Genomic DNA, 13249 nt, shown 5'->3' on the forward strand with positions numbered 1-13249 from the left:
CTTTACCACTCCCTCACATATCTTCTCTAAAGCTGGCCATACACTGGAATGAACATTCATAGGAAACATCTAATCAGAACATGTTATAATGCCAACAGAGACTTGGTGAATGTCGTCCGAAATTTTGTTTGATTTTAACATTTGATTTTGGAATGAATGGAATTTACCAAACGAAAACCACATTCACTGTTAGAATTTTGTTTAAGAAATTTTCCATTTCGCTCCTTCAATTTTTTCACCAGTATGGTTGAAATTGATCATCATTTTGACCCCATTAACTATCAGAAAAATTAACAAACATTCCCAAGGCAAACTTTCTGGTGTATAACCAGTGTTGGCAAAGCTCCCAACTGTCCCTCATTAGGAGGAACTGTCCCTCTTATGAAACCAAATCCCTCTTATGAAACCAAATCCCTCTGTCCTTAGTTGAAATTCTACTGGTTTATGGCTGGTTTTAGGTAAACCTACAGGTTTGTGAAATTGTGCAAAAACAAAACCAAGCCAAGTTTCTAGACTGACTAAGTGAAAACTTTTACAATCTTGTGTTTTTGGATCTATATTTTACTATCATTAAAGCTGAACTCTTGGAAGCAACTTAGGGGTCTATTTATAAACAATTTGGAGGGCCCTGCGAATCCATGTAGACGTTCATTTTGTGCGAAAAGAACAACTTTTCAGGTCAAATGTAATGTGATACCAAATTATAACCACTAGATGGAGCTGAGGATTTTAGGAAGAAATTATTTCCTATGCTCATCAGCCCCATCTAGTGGCCATAATATGATATTACATTACATTCGATCTGAAAAGAAAATATGCTAAGAAACTTAATCTTTTACCCTATTTGCACAAAATGAACATTCATAGAGATTCGCAGAACCAATTGTTTATAGGCCCCTCAAATACACACCAGACCTATTCAAAAAATAGCTGCTTTACCTGTCCAAGGATTTGTATTTCAAGCTATTCAGTCCACAAACCACAGTCTTGTCTGGTAGAACAGGAGATTTCTTTTTTTGCTGCAGTTTCAGTAACACTTGGCTCCTTGTGCTGCTCCTCCTTCCCCCAGCCTACTTGCATTTAAGAATATATTGATGACCTCTATTGATGAGAGCTGCATGAAGTTGTTCCTTTTATATTAGCGTGGAGCTCAGCTTTAGAAACAAAAACATTATAAATAATTCTTGCTTGACATGAACTTGGATTTCTGAACTCTGCCCTTTGTTGCCATAATAGCTAGCAATGCAGTATGATATTATCTTTTTCTGGAGACTAGCTGACTGTGAATACTGGTTTGGAATTCATTGGGAACCCCGATTGTTCAAGCTAAAGTGTAATGTAATAGCGATATGAAGAAAAAAAGACTGCACCCTGGAAGCAATCCTACCATAAAATGTTATTGGTCTGTGAGTTCAAAACATAACGTTCTAGGACTCCTTTCACTGATTTTATTTATTAAAGGTATTTATTTAACGCCAACAATTTACGCAGCGCTTTACATAGTTGCACATTCACTTCAGTGCCTGCCCTCAAGGAGCTTACAATCTTACAAACCTGTGTTTCATTGACATTGAGCTCAATCATAGAGTACAGCTAAGCTCTGTGTGAACACAGAAGGAAGGAGCCAGAGGGGTGTTATATTTTGAATTCACAGTTCAATTAGATTTTATGGTGGAATTGCTTAAAGAGTATGCTTTCTATCTTTCAAATCGTGATTACAGCATTGGAGTCCAGATGAGCCCAAGAGGAGGGCCGGAACCTGAGACCAGAGGATCTGAATCAGAACCTAGAAATATAGATTTCTTCATCAAAAAAATTTAGGAAAATTGACTTGTTGCTTTGTTTCTTGTGAGCCATAAATCCAAATTACCTTTCAAACATTTGCTTCTCATTTTTGTTGAGGTAAAAATTAGGTGTATTATCACTCTTCAGTGTTATAAACGCCTCACACGGGACACCAGGTGGTTTAATGCAATAGAAATTCTCTTCATATTTGTTATCGGAATATTCACACATTTCCTTTTGTTTTGAGGCCAGCTGAAAGCCACATTCCGTGGACACCTCTTTGCTATTGTTGAGGAACTGTCCTGCAAAAATGATATACTTGTATTTTGCATTCCGTAATTTCCATAAAACGGACACTCCTTCGCTTGGATGTAGTAGAAGAATAGATATGGATACACGTCCTTTCCAAAATAATGTAAAATATATATTATAGGTGCCATTGTCAAAATCCTCAATTCTTCCCGAAGCTCCAGCTCCGAGGTTGGGTGAAAAGATCCGGGCTCGTAAAAAGTCTCCTCCGTGGGTTTTTCTTTCCCCCAGATAATTGAACATTTCAACTGAAACAATTAATGTGTCTCCAACACATAAATTTGAGACATTATTTAAAATGGTGGCAAAGCTGTTTTTAGCGCTGCTTGTTACGTTGAAACTTACAAATGTTGATTTCACTAGTCTTTGCTTCATGGAACTCAGCAGCTTATTTACTTGCTGGTCGGTGTCACTGGATATAGTTCTTGAAGGCTCTAAATTTTCCTTAGACACCAGAGAATGTTGGGCTGGATGAAATAGGGTTGTTTTAGGCTTTAAGAAAAAAATAGAATTGTTATTTCATGGGGAAAGTTCCAATAGTTGGTGAAAGTCAATGGCAAGCCAAAAGTTTTGTTTTTTATTTTTGGATAGCTTGAGTAGAACACAGAAGATATACTCACCTGATGCTCTGTCCTGCAGCAGTGAGTGCTCAACTCTCTCCTACTCTGTTCTGACTGGGGCATGTCCCTTGGCATCCTCACGCCTAATGCAGGTGAAGTGGACCGCTCAGAGCTCCTTAAAATAAAAAAAACAGCTCTGGCTGCTGTACTAACCCAATCTCCAAAGCTTTCCCCCACAGACTTACCAACTCAGCCATGCTCCTTTTCGCTGAGTATCATTCAACTCACTTCCTGTTAACCCAGGACATCAAGATTCCCTTCCCCCACTCACGGCTTACACCTCTGCTTTTTTTTTTTTACGGCAGCAGAGCTGCCCAGCCAATAGAAAACAGTTGGGCAGAGCTAGCTGTCACTGCAGAACACCAAAAAACATAAACCTAAGTTCTCTGAGTGGTAAGGATTCTTCTGCTTCTTTTTAACATCTCCTGGCCCCTTCCACATAAAGTTCTCTTGCTAAATTTAGCCACAATTGACCAGAGGTGGTCAAAAAAAGGAAAATAAATCAGGATACAGTTATCATATTTTGTTAAGAGTCTCTGTGACCCCGCTTTGCCTACTGCCCCAGGTACTGCCCTGAAAGTGCTTAAATGGTAAGTATAACCCTATACTAACTCTTCAATTTTGCTTACTAAAATACAACATAAGTGAGACTGGACCCAAGGTCAGTGATACTTTATTATTAAAATACGAGGGTAAAATGAAAACAAGCATTTATTTAATAGCAAACATCACATACAAACATCAAAGTAGGATACAGTATTCATTTGATTTAAGGACATACCTTGAATATGTTTAGGTGAATGATGTAACTCAGCACCGTGATGCAAATAATAGAAAAACATACAAAGATTTTGGGATTTTTGATCTGGAAGCTTGACATGCTACAACACCTTAAAGCAAAACAAATAGTTTCTTGTTATAATCAATAGACTGTATTTAAGTAGACTGGAATAATGCCAAAAGGTCAGAAATCAATAATGTGTCCTTATCCACTTTCAGTGCACCATCCCCATCTTTCTGGCTGAATTATCCTCCTTTACCCCATTAGTTCTCTCTCCCCTTTTATGAAGTGTCTTACTTTTCCATCTGCATTTACCATAATATAATTTTTTTTTACCTTCCTTTGGATAACAGTGGGCATAGGGTTCTGTTTATAATAATATACACTGAGTGGCCAGATTATTATGACCACCCCATCAGTACTTCGTTGGGCCACGAGATGACTCCACGAGATGACTTAGTTGGGCCGCCTCGTGACTCCACGAGATGTTGAAAGGTGATGCGAGGAATCTGACACTGCACTGTTGCCCTTCTGTTGTCTTGTACCAGTCTTGCCACTCTCCGTTCTGCCCTAACATTGACTAGACACTGACGGCCACAATTCGCATGTTCAGACCCAGATTTTCGGCTGACAGTCCAGTCTTTAAACACATTAACAACAGCTGCTCTTGAACATTTAACGAATTCTGCTGTTTTGCTGATACTCGCTCCATGGCTTCGAGCGCCAACATCCCACGTTCAAAGGCTGTTAAATCACGTTGTTTACCCATATCTTCAGAAAAAAAATCACTTCTACTGTCGTGGTAAACAACCTGCTTCCCTATTTATAATGGTCTGGCCCTCTAGCAACTTCAGCGCAAAATTATAGCTAATTATAGCTAATTTGCCTACAAACGTCAGGTGGTCATAATAATCTGGCCACTCAGTGTATATTACATGTACTCCTCTATTCACTTTATTCATCCCTAGCTATCACTATTACAAAGCCAAGGAAAGAAACTCACACAGGCAAATTCTACCAAAGGAGTCCTACAAAAAAAGTCACAAGTCTAAAGTCAATCTAAATGAACAAAAGCTTTGTATCAAAGTGATCAAACAACTGAACTGAGTTTGGGTTGTTCTTTGGGAAAAGGTAGCTATCCAAAGTGAATAAAAAAAAACTTACCAGCTAATTCGTTGAAACAGATCAGTACATGTCAGAGGGAACTTTGAGCTTAAATGATGTGTATATACTCAGCACAGTGGTAATACACACAGTAAATACATACAGGGAGCAGCCGAAGGACCTGCTCCCGGCCGCCAAGGAGAGAAACACTGCTTTTTCTTTTTTTTTCTTTATTCTGACACGGAGCCGAAAAAAATAAAAATGAAACATTTTGGCCATAGGAATGCATTGCAATAGCCAATAGCAAAATAGCATTGCACCCGCCCTCTGCTGCAGTTCTCCATCATGTCCCCACTACTGATTGATAGCAGCAGAGGGCAGGTACAATAGCTGGTTTGCTATTGCAAATTGAAAAAACCAATAGGAATCTAGCAATACATTCCTATGGCCAAAATGTTTTTTTTTTCTATTCTGACTCGGCTCCGTGTCAGAATAAAGAAAAAAAAGAAAAAGCAGTGTTTCTCTCCTGGGCAGCCGAGAGTGGGAGACTCCCGGAGCACCTGGGAGAGTTTTTTTTCCGTTTTTTTTGACGGCAGCAGAACCGCCGACCAATAGAAAACTGTTGGGCGGAGCTAGCTGTTATTGCTAGCTCCGCATAATCGTTTTCTATTTTTTTCTACTTTTTTAACTATTTTTCTGTTCTGCTCTGCTCATTCTCGGCATTCGGCTATTCACTCACTGCTATTCGGCATCTATAAGAATAGACCGAACAGCAGCAAGTAGCCTGCCGGAGGTTCGGCTTAGCCGATCCAGAACTCCTTCTTCATTTCCGGTCGGCCAAACATGCTGAGCATGTTCGGCCGACCCGAAGCCACGCGAAGCCGATATACAGCTGAAATCAGCCGTACCAGCCTGAAGTGAGTAGCCGAACAGAGTTCGACTCACTTCGCTTTAGGTCGGGCATTCACTCGGCTGCCTGCGGCAGCTTAGTGAATAGACCCCATAGAGACCCTCCCTTGTTACATTTCTTCTCCCTTGTTACATATTTTGCTCTATTATACTGACAACTTTATGAATTTCACCTACTGTTAATATAATTCTATATGAAAAAATTATGGCTTGGAGCTACGGGCCCCCCTAGCGGCTGGGGCCCCTGAAAATTGTATCGGTCGTACCCCCCTGACGGCGGCCCTGGCCTTGAATGGAAAGCGCTGATAAGACAGTGCGGCCAACAGAAGTTTCCATATTACCGGAGTGCGAATAATCTTCATTACAAGCCCCTCCTCCTTCCACCACAGAAATAGGTAACTGTCAGTTGGCACTGGTTCCATCCGGGACCCACTAGCTGATGTCCTCTTGTCCACCTCCACCTGTTCACTATGGCTCTCTGTGAGGCATGGTCACTGATTGGTTGCCTTATTATTTGGTTTAGAAAGCAAAAGAACAGTGCGAGCCAATAGGGAACCAATAACCTTTTTTATTCTGACAACACTCAATTAAGGGAAGCTGATTTTTCACTGGTATTTATAAGCTACTACACAACACTCTTTTTTTTTTTCAATATCTTAGTTTGATCACTCACTTTTTATGACTTTTGGCATGTACTCAATCCATTGGCGCAATGTTGAATCTCCCATAAAATAGATCATTTTACCAGACAGACATTTGCTGATGGCAGAAGAGGACTCAGGAAGATAACTTTTACAGTTGGCAGGGTTCCATTGTGTTTTGAAAAAATAACCACTCGGCAATAAAGGATCTTCCCCGGTTTTGCAGTTTGACTCTGGTTTTCTAGAACGTCCTGCAAAATGTATATAAAACAAATATCAGGTGAGCTATATGTGTTTGTGAACTTTCAGTAGCTATTGTGTAAGCCATATAGGTAAGGGTTATTTTTTAGTTTTGGTAAAGCATAAAATGGTTAAAATCTTCGTTAGGATTTTTCTATATCCCACTGGGGATATCATCCCTTTTTTACTATCTTCATAATAGAATTTAAGTGTAAATCTTCCCAAAGTGAGGGAAAATCCCAATTTATTCCAGTTCTGGTGAAACTGTACAATTTTGGATTTCCTATCACCTTCTGTCCCTATGGTAAATGTCGAGAAGACAAATAGCGAGAGTGAGCCCATCCAGGGGACACACACACGCAAATAGCAATAAAAACGTAACAGGGGTGTTCACATTACACTGTCCATTACTTAAAACACATTTTGGCCTTAAATACACCTTAAGATTGACATTCCATGAAGTATATGCAGTATCATAGAAAAGTTTGCCCCTTAAATTGAAAGTTTCAGGACCACAGCAAACTTTCATTGACCATAACACCCTAAAAGAGTGAGAAGAACATTAAAGAGAAAACATAAAACTAAAAACTTCAAAACTCTGTCCAATTCAAATGTGAGTCATGTACTATACTATATATATATATAGTGTTGTTGTTATATACAAAAAATGTATTTATTATTAAAAGGTATGTACTTTAACTATGATCAAACATCAATAAAATACAGGGAGTCTCCGAGTTACGGACGTCCGACTTATGGACAATCCGTACTTACGAACCGGGGTCCATAGTTTTCCTAAATGTACCGGCAGCTGCCTGTGGCTGCAGCGGCCTGTGTCCCTGCAAATCCCCGCTGCTCTCTGCGCCTGTGTTAACGGAGGCAGCGGGGACACAGACCGCTGCATTCCTAGCTGCCCCCCGTACCTCCACTGATGTCCCAGCGTCCTCTTCCCACGGTCCGTCTTCTTCTCTTGCCCCGGTCCGGCCGCGGCTCCATTGCCCCGCCCCCCTGCCTCCTCGTCGTCTGCAGGCTGGGAGCCATACCCAGCCTGCTATTGGATATTGTAAAATACAATAGCAAGCTGGCTGGCTATTGCCCGCCCACTGCCTGCTGTAAATCAGCATGGGAGGACCTGATAGAGAACTTTCTCCTTCAGGCCCCTCCTTTGCTGATTGACAGCAGGCAGTGGGCGGGCAATAGCCAGCCAGCTTGCTATTGTATTTTACAATATCCAATAGCAGGCTGGCTCCCAGCATTAAAATAAAATGTAAAAAATTAAATTAAAAAAGTTTTAAAAATAAAAAAATAACATTTAAAAAGACAAAATTTTTTTTTAAAAAAAGTTAACTCCTCCCACTGGACCAGCGCTGACTCGCCGCTGCTCTCCCACACCGAAGGTAAGTGAACAAAAACATAGCGCAAACATCGGGCATTTTGTACTTGTACAAAATGCCCTTTTTTTTCCGCCCTCACCCTGCAGCGCCCTCAGGCGGCCGCCTGACTTGCCTTGTGCTAGCGCCGGGTCTGATAGGGACCCTGCCCCATGTTGAGGACAAGTGGCCTGGTATGGTGCAGGAGGGGAGCTGCCACAATCACCAACTAGCCAACGCCATCTAGGGGCACTAGTGCCATATGAAAGGGAATTTTTCTAAATGAAAAGCATTTTCCTTACTCTAGAAGCTGCAGATTGGAATTGCATGCTGTTACATCTTTTATCTACCAGACAGCAATAATAAATTGACAGAATGTCTAACTCCTCCCCACTCAACCAAACATTTAAAAAAATAAGTTTTTGCCTAGAAATGCATCACCTGCCTGTGGGAACAAAGTCAAATGGTATAGCAAAGTCCATACATTCTACATCTACATCCACGGCTTTGTTTAAATTTCCCCTTACTTTCTCATACAAAGAAAGTAGATTTATTTGACAACTTGTCTTTTGGCTATTGTTTAAATTAGGGTTGTACAAATACCAAGTACAGTACTCGGTACAAGTACGAGTACATGTACCGATACTTTTGAGCTCCAAGACTAGACTAGACTAGAGAAAAATTCAAAAATTAGGAGGCAGCTGTCATTTGTAAGGAGCACACGGAGCTCCTGGGATTTGTACATCTCTGTTTTAATGTACGATTTTGTTTTTATAAATATAAATAAAGGGATGCACAGATACCAGTTTTGCCAGTACGAGTACTGGTACTTGCCGAGTACTTACAAGTACGAGTACTGATACATTTTTGTTTATTGTCATGTGACAGTTTTTCTAAAACAATACAGACTAATGATTTCAGGACAGAGGTGGAGTGCCAGAGCCAGGTCCCAGCTGCAAGCGCTGCAACCCTGGTAGTTCTCATGAAAATGCCAAGTATCAGCACTGGTACTCGAAAAGTATCTGTGCATCCCTAGTTTAAATTATTATTTACCCACACATATTCTTGTATTTGCTCCTTTACCACTCCCTCACATATCTTCTCTAAAGCTGGCCATAACATGAACATTCATAGGAAACATCTCCTCAGAACATGTGATAATGCCAACAGACACTTGGCGAATGTTGTCCGAAACTTCGTTTAAATGTAATATTTGATTTTGAAATGAATGGATTTTCCCAAATGAAAACCACATTCACTGTTAGAATTTTGTTTGATAAATTTTCCATTTGACTCCTTCGATTTTGTTTCCCCACTAACATTGAAATGAAATGACAAATAGCACTTTGCACCAAACCCCGTGTAGCTGCAAGCACTATAAGAAGTGTTACCCTCTAAATGTATCAAATTATAATAATGAATGAATGAAAATGCAGCACATTCATTATTATAATTTGACTACCATTGAAAATGATCATCAATTTGACCCCATTAACTATCAGAAACATGAATAAACATTCCAAATGCACATGTTTTTGCAGAAATTTCTACTGGTATATTGTCAGTGTTAGCAAATCTTTCAAATGTCCCTCATGGGGAGGAACTGTCCTTCTTATAAAACCAAATCCCTCTATCCTTCTCCTTAGTCGAAATTCTACTGGTTTATGGCTGGTTGTAGGTAAAATTTCAGGTCTGCGTGAAAACTTTGATCCCTTTTTAAGTACCTTTTTGGAAAAAACTTTGCAGAATCATTGAGAAACAAGAAATTGTGCAAATACACAACCAAGCCAAGTTTCCAGTTTAAGACAGTGTATATTAGCAGAAATCTGAACCTACATCAATCTGACCAAGCGAAAACTTGAACAATTGTGGCATTGCGTGGCAATACCACGGTATTCGGTGACCTCAAAGTCACCCAGGGTTCTCAGCCAGAGGGGCTGAGTGGCTCCAGGAAGAAATTACTTGTACCAGGAAAGAAGTTCCTTTTTAGTCCTTTCCTTGTTTTCTGGATCATAGTTGGGATCCTGGAGCCAGGAGATTTCTTAGAGCTCTGGGTGGGATGAAATCTCCATTCCAGGGTCCATGGGTTAGTAGCGACCAGCACCTAATTGTGCACCTGTGTCCAACCCTCATGAAGAGTGTGCTGGAATGTGTTCAGGGCCCCACCTGTGAGTCAGAAGAACTCCACCCAGGAGTCAGAGTGGAGGCCAGTGCAACAGGGAGCTGCAGGTTTGTGAAACATATTGTGCAGGTTGGCACGTTACTGAGGTTGTCTGGAGGTTGTCTGGAGGTTGTCTGGAGGACAGTGGCCCTGAGGATTGAGGCCGGAGCAGGAAGAGAAAACTGTTACAGGACTGGGACACTGTGAGTGTGAGGGACAACTCAAGGATTGGTGAACCCATATCTGTTATATGCTGCAGCAAGCTATTTTATGTTGGACTTCTTGATTATCTGCCTTTTGAAAGAAAAATAAAGACTTTTTGTTAATGTAAAAACGCTGTGCGAGTGCTCTGTGAGCTCCCCAACATTACACAATGTTTTATGTTTTTGGATCTATACTTTACTATCTTTAAATAAACTCCAAGAAAACACTAATGGGTCTATGTATAAACAATCTGTGAACGTTCATTTTGTACAATTAGAAAAGAACGACTTTTCAGGACAAATGTAATACCAAACTTTGACCACTAGATAGAGCTAATGAGCTAGGAAATAATTATTTCCTATTCTCCTGAGCTCCAGCTAGTGGCCATAATGTGATAGTACATTACATTACATTCAACGCGAAAAGAAAATATATGAAGAAAGTTCATCTTTTACCCTATTCACACAAATCGAACATTCATAGAGCTTCACGGGGCTAATTGTTTATAGGCTCCTCAAATACGCAGAAGACACACATATAAAGGAGCTGCTTTACCTGCCAAAATATTTGTATTTCAGGCTATTCAGTCCACAAACCACTGCCCTGTCTGACAGAAGAGGAGATATGATTTTGTTTCTGCTGCAGCTCAGTAACACTTGGCTCCTTGTACTGCTCCTTCCTTCCCCGGCCTGAGCTCTACTGTACAGGGACTGCAAATGGCTGACACCAAATCAAATGTAGGTACTTAAACTGCTTGCATTTAAAATATAATGGAAATTCATTGATGATCATAGAACTGTCAGGGACGGGTTCTGAACCCAGGGCCTCTGCTGTAGCTGGCAGTGGTTCTACCTGCTGAGCCACCTTAGAACCTTGGAAAGCTCCTTGTCTGATCTCATGTGTAATCCTCAGTTAAACCTAGTTTCTGCTGAACTCTGAACTCCTTGCTGCTCCCTTGAACTTCCTATTTAAGCCATGACTCTGCACTTCCTGTTTGCCAGATTATTGTGCTCCTGCCAATATCTTGTTTCCTTGCTCCTCCTGTTATACAATCTGCTCATACTGCTACCCGTGTACCGACCTTTGGCTGCCGATTCACCGACTACTCTCATCGTCTACCACTTCATACTTGATACCTTTGGCTACTGACCTCGGCTTGATCTCTGACTATGCTTCTGCCTGCTCCTATACTACTACCGTCAGCTTGTGGACTCGGCCTCTTGACTACGCTTCTGTCTGCTGTTGTTTTTCCTTTTACTTAGCCTGCTCAGCTTTAAAAACCAAAAAAGTTTAAAAAAATATATAATTGCTTGATATGTACACAGATTTCTTGCACTTCTGTTCAATTTCTGAACTATGCCCTTTGTTATCATTATAGCTAGCAATGTAGTATATTATCTTTATCCAGAGACTAGCCGACTACGAATTTTGACCTTCCTTGGGAATCCCAATTATTCAAGATAAAAGTTAATGTAACAGCGATATGAAGAAGAAAGAGGCAATCCCATCATCAAATTTTATTGGTCTGTGAGTTCAAAACTTAACGCACTAGGACTCCTCTCTATGATGTGTTTCACTGCCATAGAGCTCAGACATAGAGTACAGATAAGCTCTATTTGAATAAAACGCAGGAGGAAGGAGCCCGAGGGTGTTATATTTAACTCATAGTTCAATTAAATTTGATGGTGGAATTGCTTCCAGAGTATGATTTCCATTCTTCAAATCGTAATTGCAGTGTTGGTGTCCAGATGAGCCAAAAGGGGGGTCGGAAACCTGAAACCAGAGGATCTGACTCGAAACCTTTAGTGGAGCTTCCTTTATAAAAAGAAATGTAGATTTCTTCACTAAAACAATTTAGGAAAATGGACTTGCTGATTTTGTTTCTTGTGAGCCATAAATTCAAATGACCTTACAAACATTTGCTTCTCCTTTTTGTTGAGGTAAAAATAAGGTGTATTATCACTCTTCAGTCTTTAAGCGCCTCACACGGAACACCAGGTAGTTTCATGCAATAGAAATTATTTTCATATTTGTTATCTGAATATTCACACATTTCCTTTTGTTTCGAGGCCAACTGAAAGCCACATTCAATGGGCACCTCTTTAGTATTGTTAAAGTGACATTAACCCCTCAGATTTTTTAACATAAACCAATACTGTAATGTGTGCCTTACTGTAATCCATGGTAGTTTCCCTTCTCTTTGCTGCTCTTCCTTTTAAATCCTCATGTCTTCTCATGCTTGGGGAGAACTTCCCTTTGCAGCTCAGTGCCTCTTCCTGTAGTGCTGGCTCAGGTTTCAAACCTACACACAGACACCATGTAGCCATTCCGGAGACAAGGCAGTCTGCTGCAAAACAGAAGTTCTGCCCAGCATGAGAACAGATACAGATTTAAAAGGAAGAGCAGCAAAGAGAAGGGAAACAACCATGGATTACAGTAAGGCACACATTACACTATTGATTTATGTTAAAAAATCTGAGGGTTTAATGTCATTTTAAGGAACTGCCCTGTGAAAATGATATATTTGTATTTTGCATTCTGTAATTTCCATAAAACAGACACTCCTTCGCTTGGATGTAGTAGAAGAATAGATATGGATACACATCCTTTCCAAAATAATGTAAAATAGATATTATTGGTGCCATTGTCAAAGTCCTCAATTCTTCCCGAAGCTCCAGCTCCGAGGTTGGGTGAAAAGATCCGGGCTCGTAAAAAGTCTCCTCCGTGGGTTTTTCTTTCCCCCAGATAATTGAACATTTCAACTGAAACAATGAATGTGTCTCCAAGACATTTAGAACTTTTAGAATAGGGGTGAATAGCAGAGAAGGAACTGCCAAATGTTCCATCGGCCGAGGTGGCCGAGGTGGACTGTGGAAATTAATGATTAATTCCTCAATTAATCGTAATTTTTTTTTGATCGATTCAAATTCTTTTGATCGGTACTCACCTCTCCGCCGGCTTCCGGTTCTTCCTGGAGTTCCGTCGGAGATCCTGTGACGTCACGGACATCGACGTCACTGGACTCCCCCCCTTCCCTTCGTTAGCCGACGGAGCCACTTGGGCCAGTGAGTTTGCACAAGAAGCACCAAGCTTCTGTCTTATCTTAAACTTATATATATGCACTA

General features: G+C 40.5%; 1 pseudogene; it reads right to left on the minus strand.

The window, feature by feature from the left end:
• Nucleotides 1–1704: 1704 nt before the first annotated feature.
• Nucleotides 1705–13249, minus strand: part of LOC108788715 — a 12149-nt pseudogene continuing 604 nt past the window's right edge.

Source organism: Nanorana parkeri, unplaced genomic scaffold (genome assembly GCF_000935625.1).
Source record: "Nanorana parkeri isolate BGI_ZX_2015 unplaced genomic scaffold, ASM93562v1 scaffold346, whole genome shotgun sequence".
In the NCBI taxonomy this organism is placed as follows: Eukaryota; Metazoa; Chordata; class Amphibia; order Anura; family Dicroglossidae; genus Nanorana; species Nanorana parkeri.